This window comes from Sinohyriopsis cumingii, chromosome 17 (assembly GCF_028554795.1).
Source record: "Sinohyriopsis cumingii isolate HCF-2022 chromosome 17, ASM2855479v2, whole genome shotgun sequence".
NCBI lineage: Eukaryota > Metazoa > Mollusca > Bivalvia > Unionida > Unionidae > Sinohyriopsis > Sinohyriopsis cumingii.
This window is the reverse complement of record NC_142977.1, coordinates 13,315,299-13,327,551: the sequence shown is the minus strand read 5'-3', so window position 1 is coordinate 13,327,551 and position 12,253 is coordinate 13,315,299.

Sequence of the window (12,253 nt, the reverse complement as noted above, 5' to 3'; positions counted from 1 at the left end):
AGATGGCTCACTAAGCTCATATTCAAATAAAAGTAAGAAAGCAGTTTGCATGTAGAACTAGGTTAAGAGATTTTTGTACATGTTGCATTGAGCTCTGGTATCGGCCATTTAATGGAGGACAGGTGGGATCTTTTAAAATTAAAATTCTGGGACGCAAATAGCTTTAAAAAATAATCTTATTCTCATTTGTAAACAATAAAAGCATCTGTTATCTGTTGCAACAAAAAAAAAACTATCTCTAGGTAAAAAATAATAATTCTGGTTTGAAAGAATATCAAAGCCCCCCACAAAGATACAACTTTTAAAAAATAAAGTGAACTTTAAAATAAAGTTTGCCTTCAATTACCGTTGTAGTTTTAAAAACAGTGAAATATGTTTCCACATGGTTGATGTAAGGAGAAGTAAAGTCTTCATTTGTTATGGCACGTACAAAGCAAATAGCGCGAAAGTCCACAGCGATCCAGTGAAGAGTCTTGGTAATTATTTGTACATTTGCATACATTATCTACACTGATAGTGGTTGAGTGTAGTTACATCTCCACACCTGTTGACTTGTACTAACTTAGATACTGAGCAGAATGTTAGCTAATAGGGTTTTAAAAAAAATAATTGGAGCAATAATACATGTAAATCAAACTTGCAGGGGCAAAGGGAGGGAAATTCAGAGCAATATATTAAACATAAGAACAGTAATTAACGTTATAAATGAAACAAGTCAAAAAGGTGCTATGTTACTTTTCGACCAAGAAAAAGCATTTGATAGATTAGAACATAGCTAAATACAGAAAGTATTAGAAAAATTTGGCTTTGGAAGTAATTTCTGCATCTGGACTGAAATTCTGTATAAGAAAATATCTTCGAGAGTACAGGTAAATGGTGCGTGCACGAAAGAGTTTGAAATACAGAGATCACTGAGGCATGGGTGCCCACTATCTATGTTATTATATGTAATAGCAATCGAAACCTTAAGTCATAAGAAACAACCACAACATAGAGAGGGATAAAAATCCCCAACTTAAGGCAAGAAATTAAAATGCTTCAACATGTCGATGATTGTAAAAAATTTATAAAAGATACAGGATCTTTTAAGTATCTGGAGAAAGAATTAAAAAATTTGGAAAAGCATCCAGATCCCAAATTAATCATGACATAACAGAGATATTAAAGATAGGAAACTGGCGAGGGAATCACCCGGGACTTCAACCACACCTAGTGAAAGATAGGGTCAAAGCGCTAGGGATTTATTTTGGAAAGGATGATGAGATAGAAAACAATAAAAGCATGATTAAAAAACTCAAAAGATAATGTCACATCTGGGCACTAACGCCACTATATATTATGGAGCGTGTCCAAGTGGCCAAATCTTATCTATATTCGAATATTATTAATTATGTACTAAAATCAGTAGATATGGACAATACAAGGCTAAACCAACTTGACAAGGAGATTATAGATTATATTTGGGGTTTTAAAACGTATTATGTAGTAAAAGAAACTTTGTTTAGAACCAATACAAAGCGATGACTAGCACTGCCTAGCCCATTACTTCTAAAATGTTCTAACATAATTAATTGAATTAAGACTTTAAATTCAGAGCCAAAAACACCTTGGGAGGCTCTTTATATATATTGGTTCAGTTTTACAATTAGAAACAAACCGGACATATATAAGAACAACCTGATAACTAAAAAACTAGAAGTACCTAGAAAATTCAAATCCATAAAAGACATACTGGTAAAATATAGAGATAAAAAAATGGTTATGGGAAAAACCAAAGGGTGGGACATATAAATGGATAAGGGAGGAAGTAACGAATAGCATACGGTGCAAATCAGAGCAAGAAAATTGTGAGATGAACTGGGGGGGGCGGGGAATAGTCCAAAATTAAATCATTAAAAATGCAACGTTTGATTTTTAAGTATTTATACAATGTTTGGTTAACGGAGAAGTGGCTATAAGAAGGCACATGATAATAGTAATGCCCGTTATGCAAAAATGCGAACTTTACGAAAAACCATGTCATTGCACAGTGCGATAAAATAATAAAAAAATGAGAGGTTAAGACTGATTATGGAAATAAGTAGGGGGAATAAGTACCGAAGGAACAACATACTCTTCTTGGATGGAGACTTTGATAAGAACCTACTTATCAAAATTATAGATTATATTATAAAAATCATGATGGCCTGTGGACAGGTTATACATATAAGGAAAACTAAATTTTCTATATAAACATACTAATACTCTATGAAATCTTCATGTAGCTTTTATCGTTAATCTGTAATAGAGCCCAGGGGGATATGGGGGGAGGGAGATCCGGTTTACCTCCTGCATAGGGGATTGTACCGTTAAGCACGGACTGGATCTTTGACCTCATCTCTCACCTCATGGAGGAAAAAAAGAGCATACAGAGTTAAGCAAACCCCTCCGGTACCTCGAAATTGCCCAACCACATGGAATCATTAACAAACAATCCCACTTCCCATTTTGTCTATAAAGAGGGAACAGGGAACCTGCATGTTAGCAAAGTATGGGACACATACATCCCGGGTCTATGTCACAAGGCACTACCCGAAGTGAACAGGTCTGGGAAAGTTTGCCATAAAAACTCGCATGCAGAATATGAACAGACAATACATAAACACGGGGATAAGAATCTAACCAATATTCTCAACCTACCCTTCAATAATAGAAAATTACCCTTTCACTTCCGTCTACCTCTTTTTGTTTTTCTTCTTCTTTTTAAATAAACCCATCTGGAACATTAATCTTTGGCGATAATAATTAAAATAAGGAAAGGACATAAATTTGTGGCAAGAGAAGTATATTTTGATAAAGAAAATGCGGCTCCTTACTCAAGATGAGCCCACCGTACATTTCAATACTAAAATTAAATGAGAAACGACACACATGATCACACACTTAAAACACTAAGGATTTATTTTAACTTTTATACAACACACCGTTCCTCAGCCAAATTCAAAATTGACAAATAAATAAAATCAAGCTGGACAATGTAAAGAGTCCTTATATAATATTATGACAGGACAACTGGGGATATATTTTGAGCGAACATGCCGTATTTACACACAAATCTATAGCACACATACAACATAGCATATAAACAGCACAAATAGCACATAGGAGACCCTTTTCAAAGGTCACTAATAAAATCAAGGGTAGATGGTCCTGACTAGGAATAAAACATACATCAGAGGAATTACCCTTTAGATAAGACTAGGGCATAAATTCAAAAATCTTTCATGCGAAATTCTTTTTATAAACAATACAGACATACACACGTATGGGGGATACAAACACATAAAAACACTTTTTGATTATTGTTGTTTTTGTTGTAGGGTTTAACGCCATTTTTCAGCACTCGGCTATACGTGGCGGCCTGTATTATTGGTGGAGGGAAAACCCAGGAAAGAACCACCGACCCACAAGAAGCTATTGGCAAGCTTTCTCACATGCCCACATTGGCCGAATCCAAGACTCGAACTCATGCAGACAGAGGTGAGATGGCAGTGATCCGTAACGGAGAGCGTTTTAGACCACTCGGCCACTCGGGGCCCCCTGTTTTTTTGAAGATGTAAAAATTATGTTTCTCACTTGGCTTTCATTGAGACCAAGAAGAAGCACATTAATTTGTTTATTATGTTATGATAAATATCGATACATTTTCTCGAGATGTAAAAACGTGTTTCTACCGGATTGCTATGGAGCTTGAATGGTTGCAATGGAAGCCATCAAAAACACAATTTTCCTAAAAATAATCCTGAAAAGTTTGACCAATTGTGGCTGCTTTTAGATTTCAAAATAAATTTTTGATCTGGCTGTTTTGGTTACTAATACTCTGTCACTCCCTAAGTTCATGCAGGTCATATAATAAATGAACATCATGTAATATTGTTTGTGCTATGTATCACTTTCTATGAAGTTACTAGAAGCTAAAACAACCCTCGTATTCTTGACCTAAATATGTTCATGTGAGGAATAACTAATTCAGACTGTATGTATTATAGACCATCTGTGGTATCATAATATCACGTCGTCAGTAGTCTGAACTTTATATAAATGCACTGTATATGTGGGCAGAATGCTAATATATGTCATCCTTGTGGGAAGAACGCTATGTATAGTATTTCGTATTCAGTATTCAAAGGTCAAATCTGCCCACACTATGTATATATCTGCCCACTAAGTAAAATATTAATAGGGTTACAAAATAAGTATATATATATACTGAATTTGAACATATATATAGTTATTATATGAGGAAAGACATTTATATACACAACTTTTGATTTGAAATGTATGTTAGTTCACTGCCTTCCCGTAACCCCACTTTGGGGATGAAATAATATATATAATTATTTCATACAGTTTTGGAAAATAGAAAATAAATCTACGCTGTAATTTTACTCAGTACTGTAGCAACCCAGCATAGGTACATTTATAATAATTTCTGAAACATATACCAGTAAGTCTTGTGGGGTGCCCAGAAGGCCATAAGAAAGGTCTATAAAAAGACCCTATCAGTGGCACAAAGGCCAAAGAAGGGACCTAATGAATGATAACCGCTCACTATGCCACAGTTTTGAATTTTGAAATTATTAATGATATTATTTATGCAATAAAATAATTAAAAAGGCGGCATAAAAATTTAACTTGATCCAGAGAAAATTATTTCTGATTTTGAGTCACTGCAAGCGCGTTAATTTGAAGATAAATACACACTACCAGCTGAATATAGGTTCATGAACATTATACAACAGGCCATGTTCCAATATTTGGCTACTGTAAAAGTTACAGAAGTTAAAAAATTCGTATTCCTGTCAAGCGTGATAGAAACAATTAGATCAAAATTAGCTCTCGAATACGAAACGAAGAAAATTTTTGACACATGCGTGGAACAGTTATGAAAGATTATGTCAGATCGTGAAAGCGAAAAAAGTAAGGACAATTTTGAAAGTGAAAGTGAAAAGTGAAAATGACAACGTCACTGATGAAAATGAAAGTTACGGCAATGTCGTGGTTAATTATCCTCTGACTTTTAGTCTACCCGAGAATCAGTTTTAAAAAATATTCTGTTATAATATATATATATTTTTTTATTTTTTTATATAATATACCATCAGATCTTTTATTCAGAATTAGACTATATTTTTTTTAAGTTGATCAAATATTTAATACAGGAATGTGTATAATTCAGAATCTGATCTCTATCACAAGTGATCATAAAAATTTGTTCTCGCCACAGTTGATTTAATTGTTCGTGCGTCAACAGAAAGTCTTCATTGCCGGATTCATTATTAATTATATCAACACTAAATTGTTCTGTGTTGACTGTGACTGTGTCATTATTGTTCTGATGGTGTTTTCAAATACATCATCCTTGTCGTGTATGAAAACTCTTACATGTTGGTACATGATATAATATAACTCCTGATTTTAATAATTTGTAAATCACTCTGCAAAATTGTCTTCATGATCAAAAAATCTACGGACACTATTTCTATTATAGTGATTTTTTATTTTTTTCTGAAATATTTTATTTTTTCTGAATTTTGGTCAACATATCTTATTTTTTCATGAAATTTGGTAAATATTCATCGTTTTTGTCACCTATTTTTGTCAAGGAAAATCTATCGGATTTCATAATTGTTGATGGTGAAAACCCCAGCGATTATCTAACTGATTTATCGATAAGTCGATAATTTTTTGAAAAATTATTGCATAGCACACCTAAAAATTATGTTTTTCTTGTATTTCTTTGGTCAGTGTTTTGACCATTTTTTTAAGTTAAAAAAGAGAATTTATCGAAAAATGGTCAAAACCAATTAGAACATCACTGGGGTTTTGACCCTCAAGAATGACAAAATCTGAATGATTTTCCTTGACAATTTTATACAAAAAATAATTTTGTCTATAGACTAAAATAAATTGATTTCACCCTGAGGTTGAAAATCGTTAAGATCTTACGTATAAATTTATATTAATAAATCCTCCACGCCGGTAAATTAAGTGTCCATACTGGTCAGTAAATTTGAAATGTATTCTTTGTAATAAATTATTATGACAAGGTAGATAAGCAGGATGAATATGTTCTTCTACAATCAAATATCCAGGAGTTACTAGAGGAGTAAATGTATATAAAATATATCCTTGCTGAGCCTGATTTGATTTTTCAAGATCTATTTGATAGCTGCTATCAATTACATCGCATACAAGACTGACTGCAATAGTTGAAGTTATATTAACGATTCCTGGTGAAATATGACGACCTTCACCATACGGATTATTGTTATGTCTTAGAAGAGATGTTGGTGGGGCTATTTTTCTCCATGACTCGAGTATTTTGGGAAAGGTTTCTTTGATAATTATTTTAGTTCCTCCTTATTAAATTTAGGTACCACAAATGTAAAATCACTGTCCTTCATTTTCTTTTTCTGTTATTTTATAATAATTGATAAATGGTTTTCTTGGGCTGGGGAAAGAAATAGCGTGGTTAAATACTTCCTTAATGAAAGTGTCATTGACATGATTATAATTTGATTCTAATTGATTTAGATTTTGTTTTGTTTCAGGGATTTGTTGTTTTATATCATCATTATAATGTTGCGATAACGACAAAAACAGATTTTGTATTTTGTCGATTGATTGTTTGACTTAAGAACTAATGGGGTCGGAATACGTTTTATAAACTTCCAAGTATCTTATTTCGCCACAAAAAATCCCATAAATATTATATACACCATCCGTTCCATTCCATGGGAAAATATTTCTATGTTTTGAAGTTGTTGTTGGAAAAATCATCTCGTTTTGGTTCTGATGGTCCATGATATTCTAGTGAAATTTCTGGCCAACCTAAACAGATCTAATTGATGACTGATAAATGCCTACAACGTAATTTGGAGAATATATTTCAATTGCAGCTGATAACGTTGGTTCGTGAACTGTTATAGCTATTTTCGCTTCTTTTCCGGTTATATATTTGATTCTGCGTTGAACAATCTGATAATGTCCTGTAGCAATAGCGACAGCCTGCCAATCAGGTGTTCCATCTGGTTTATTTGTATTTGCAAATACAAGTGAATTATTCGCCTGTAATCCACCAAATGATTTTCATCTGATATTTGGCCAATTGTAATGTACTCGTAATTGTGCAAGCGCTATTTCTTTCACTGAAATTGCAGTTGGAAATTTAACACTAAATTCTGGATTAGTTGAGCTCACTGATATCATCGTATTTTTTGACGGAGCTGTGTTCGATTCGATTTGTTGATGTAGTTCGTTTGGCTATGTCAGTGGAGTTGACATCATTATTTAAATCCTGATTTTCTAAATCAGTCACGGTCTTTTTTGTAGATGTTGGTCATCTCCTTGAAATCACAACCTATTTTTCCATCACTAAGGCTCGTTGATAATAACGAGGATAATTTGGAGTATGCTAACGTCGCTGTGTGCAATTTTATTATATAATCACGTAATTATGCATTTGTGCACGTACATATTTTTTTTTTGTGCAACGATATTAAGAATACCAGCAGTAGTTGTTGCAGCTGAAATACAAATTGTTACAATTGCTGGTGCCATCATTGTTAGTGTTGATAACAATACGCCGGTTCCAGCAATAACAGCAGAAAGTGAATATACAATTATATAAACAATAACTACACGCCTGCGATATTTCTTTACTTTTACTATATACCTGTCAACGATATCTTTTAATTTTGCTTGCCATTCACGTGCTTGATTATATCTATAATGTTGCACTGCAACATCATGTTGAACGTTGATCGGAATACTCGCTGTATTTTAATTAGGTGGGAATTTAGCTACTAATTCAAGGCACCAATAATAAATCAAGTCGAGTTTTTTTTCGTCGGGTTCCACAGTAAAGGTTACCTTATCGTTTTTGATCTAACATTATTAACATAAATCCAGGAGATCCAGTCAGTAGATAACGCCGTAAAATTGTAGTAGATGTTATAAATGTTACAAGACTAAGTACTGAGAACCTGTATATACCGGTAAACTCAGCTCGATGTTTAATGGATTTATTAACTGGTGACCATAATGCTTGGTCAAACGCTACTGTATATACTGTATTGGTAACCTGTCTGTGGGGGATTTTAATCAGTTCAATTTTGTTTACCGTAATCAGGAATCACACTTATAACATGTTCTAGTTTTTTTTTAATCATTTCAATTTCTGATATAGCCGTTTAAATATCGCCGAGTTTTACGTGCGGTATTTAAAAACATATTTACGTGAACGTCATACTCATTTCGTAGCGTGGATAATTTAGTATATACTGTAAGATAGCCAACGTCTACATATTTTTTGTTGCAGCGTCTTCATCAGATGTTGGGTCTCTTAAAACAACTATTTTGTTTCATTTCATGCTGAGTTCACCTGTCATTATATCACCGGTTGATTTTAAACGATTAGCAACCATTTTGTAATTTCATTTTTAATAGCTGCGATTGATATACTTAACTCTCTGATTTTATCGTCATTAGTAAATACCGGAATGTTATCCGTAGTAGCACCAAGAACTCACTCTACGAACTATGTCTTTCCATTTGATGTTGCTTGTCTTTAAAACACCGTATTTATCCTGAAAAATAACAACCTTATATCGGTCAACTCCAGAGAGGTTCATAATATCGGCAAGTTCATCTTTTGTTGCGTAGTTAGACAAATCAATGTCATCTTCTATTTTTGCCCTTAGTGGTACCTGTTTAAAACGACGCGGTTACTTGTATACTCGTGCACGACTTTATGAGGTGGTAATGTTGATTTTGATGTAGCATTGAGTACATTAATTACTTCACGGCCACATATCGGTGGATCTGTCGTTGTTTGTGTTGGTAACGTTGAATACCAGACTGGAATATTTTGTATTGTGTTTGTATACTTTAAAAATTCAATTGGTGGTGCCAACCCATACGAATCAAAATAAACAATTCCATATGGATCAATTGCGTATGCAACCCAGTGAGTTCCTGAACCAGAACTATTATCGAGATTAATAATGCCTGTTTCAAAATTGTTTGGTTGTTTTGATAAGAAGTCACGGATAAAAATACCTCTAAAATTTTTTTTATTTAATGTTTTTTTTTAGCAGCATCGAGTAAATTAAAATTTGACATAGGCAAAATTAGCGAAGAGTTCCTGGAAGTCTCAGACTTTTTCCGTACCGATGAGGGGTTCCCGGTAATCTTAGATCCGTTCCTTTCTTTATATCTTTTTCCTGTTATTTTATCAACAAGCATGCTACCAACCTTTCCGGTAGTAACGCTTAAAACACCAAGTGCAGCTGTTTTTGCAATAGTTGGAGATTCAGCGGTTATTAACGCCAGTAAAGCTGCAAAAAGTGGAAATATACCACATGTTTTAATTGAGTCTTTAATAGCGCTAGGAGAACGATGAAGTTTAACTCCGGTTTTTGATTCCAAAGACTTATTAAAATGTTTGAGTTCAGTCTTGATTAATGGTAATTTGCTTGGACCACCACCAGATATTTTATCTTGTTTTTTAATTGAGTCTTTAATAGCGCTAGGAGAACGATGAAGTTTAACTCCGGTTTTTGATTCCAAAGACTTATTAAAATGTTTGAGTTCAGTCTTGATTAATGGTAATTTGCTTGGACCACCACCAGATATTTTATCTTGTTTTAGTGATATTTTTGTTCCGCGTTTATTTGCAAGTTTTGGTTGTAATTTTTTCACCTGACCGGGAGTCAGAGTGACATTAACGTGACTATACGACATTTTTATAATATAATAAGTGATGTAGTAATTACATGTTTTCTACTGGTGCGTCAAAAACTCTAATTCGTCCAACAGCACCTTCAAGTAACATTGATTTGTCTGAAAGAATAACTGCAATTGCTCTATAAGCACCACCAGCGGGTAATACGTTTACTCGAGCTCTAAAGTGGATATCAACGACAGATTGTCTAGCTAAATCAAGATGCTCCAATGAAAAGTAATAGATCGGATACAGAGTTGTAAAATTTAGTTGTGATAATTTCAAACCAGTATCTATATTTTGATCACGTCCCATAAATGTCATCAAACGATGATATGCACGTGCTACATAATTTTGATCAAAATTTAACAATATATCTTCAGACGGTTCTTGAAGTCTATTTATTGTTAAAGAGACTTCACTAACTGCAAGTGTGTCAAATATCATGTGACAACGTGTTTGTGAATTTACGCGTGCACTATCATGGAAAGCAATAAAAAATATGCCGTGGTGCAGAAATACTTTGCTGTGATGTTATGTGCCATGTAAACAAACCATTAACAGCACTTTGAACACCATCTTTGGTCATCGTCAACCATGATAATATCGATTTACCACCTCGATCCATAAAAATAAAGTAATTTTGTTATTAGGCAATTGTTGGAGTCATTACCTGCATCCACAACTAAAGTTTTGTCATTGTTACTTTAACAGCATCGCCGTTAGAGCGCCAGAGTGCATCATCGTCAGTAGCCTTTCTTACAAGTACAACTGTATGCTTGGCTTCAAATATAGCCTTTCTAACATTTCTGCAAAATCCAAAATTACGTGACAGTGGTGATGCCATGATGCCTTTGCTGACAAAACCAATTCTAACATCAGCTGAGTATTCAGTATCATCTGCTTTAATAATTTCACCTTCTACCTCAATAAATGCTCCAGCGGATAAGAAATATCTGCTTGTATCTTGAACTTGTAATTCACGCTGATTTGGTTGTCGTGCGTCATAAGAATGAAACTGATAATTGCGTATCGATTCATCCTTGAGAACTGGTGCGTCCATGTCGAACGCTGGATCGGATACACGTTTGAACGTTTTATTATAATTGATATCGTCTAACACAAAGACCATTTCCTGCTTTTAAACTTGCCGTTATATTTGTTTTGCTTCATTAGCCAACTCTGATAGTTTTTGATTGCGGCTTGATTTATTATTTTACTGACATTTGCAGGCATAACTTCAGTATTGGGTAATTTTACTTGCTGAGATCTTCGTCTAATTAACATTGCTAGTCTATCTTTGATTGTCCAGAACGCTTTACCGGCACGATTACCAACTGCGCTAGGAATTGTTTCACGAACAGCCTCAATAGCCTTTATTCCTAGTTGTTTTGCAATTGATATTGCTTTTGGGGCTAGCCTTCTAAATAGACCCTGAACAACATCACCGAGTCCATCTCCATATATCGCTCTGTAAGTTGGTAATCGCGAATTTACTACTCTAACCAGGATTGGTCTACATTGAGCAATATGTATAATCATTTTACTTATTACTTATTTATCTAATCACTGATAATCATCAGTAATTTCATCAATGAGAGATACACATTGATATCCATAATACCGCCAGTAAATAATCTTCGACAAATATCAGATATTTCATTAATGATTTCCGGCGAATTATTTCCTGCGCGTTTTCATCCAATCAGAATTTCTAATCTATCCACGTCAGAAGGAATATTGTTAGGACAAGCAATAAGACCACTTCCTCCTGGCGTAGTTGAGTAAAAACCACTTCCAGTAGCGCCGGGAGGATCTTCTGGATCACAAATTTTTTCTTCTTCAGCAGCTGATGGTTCTACTAATGATTTAAGAAAATCTGATTCTTTTTTATGTTGTAATTTTTGTTGAAATTCAATTAAAATTTGAATCGTTCCTGCTGACAGATTCTTTATTTTAAGCAGCGAGATATACCTCGACAACCCAATTTTCAGGTTTTCGATTTTTAATAAATTCAGGTTTTATTTATTTTTCTATTTTATCAAATCCATATACCGCAATAAATATATTGCTTTGTTCGGATCACTTCTAATCTCTTTAATACTTTAGGAGTAAATATATTTACAAATCTAGATGAATTTTTTTGTTGGCGGTTGTGGTTGTTTTTGTTGTCGTTCAATTTGTTGCTGCGGTGGAGGAAGTTTATAGGAAGGTTCTTGCTCAGAAGGTTATTCCCCAGGAAGTTTTCTCTTCTTTGTCTGTTTTGCTGGTTTTTCTCCTCCTGCATGATATTGGTTTGTTTTGTTTTTTTGTTCATCATAAGCTATGTACAAAAAATCAGTTGTATCTACTTGATTAAGATCCTGATTAATACAAAAAATCCAATTTTGCCATGCTACACGACCTACATTATAGATATATTCGGGCTTTAAATATCTGTGTATGTGAGATAAGTTCCGGCAGCAGAAGCTCCAGGTTCACTCATGC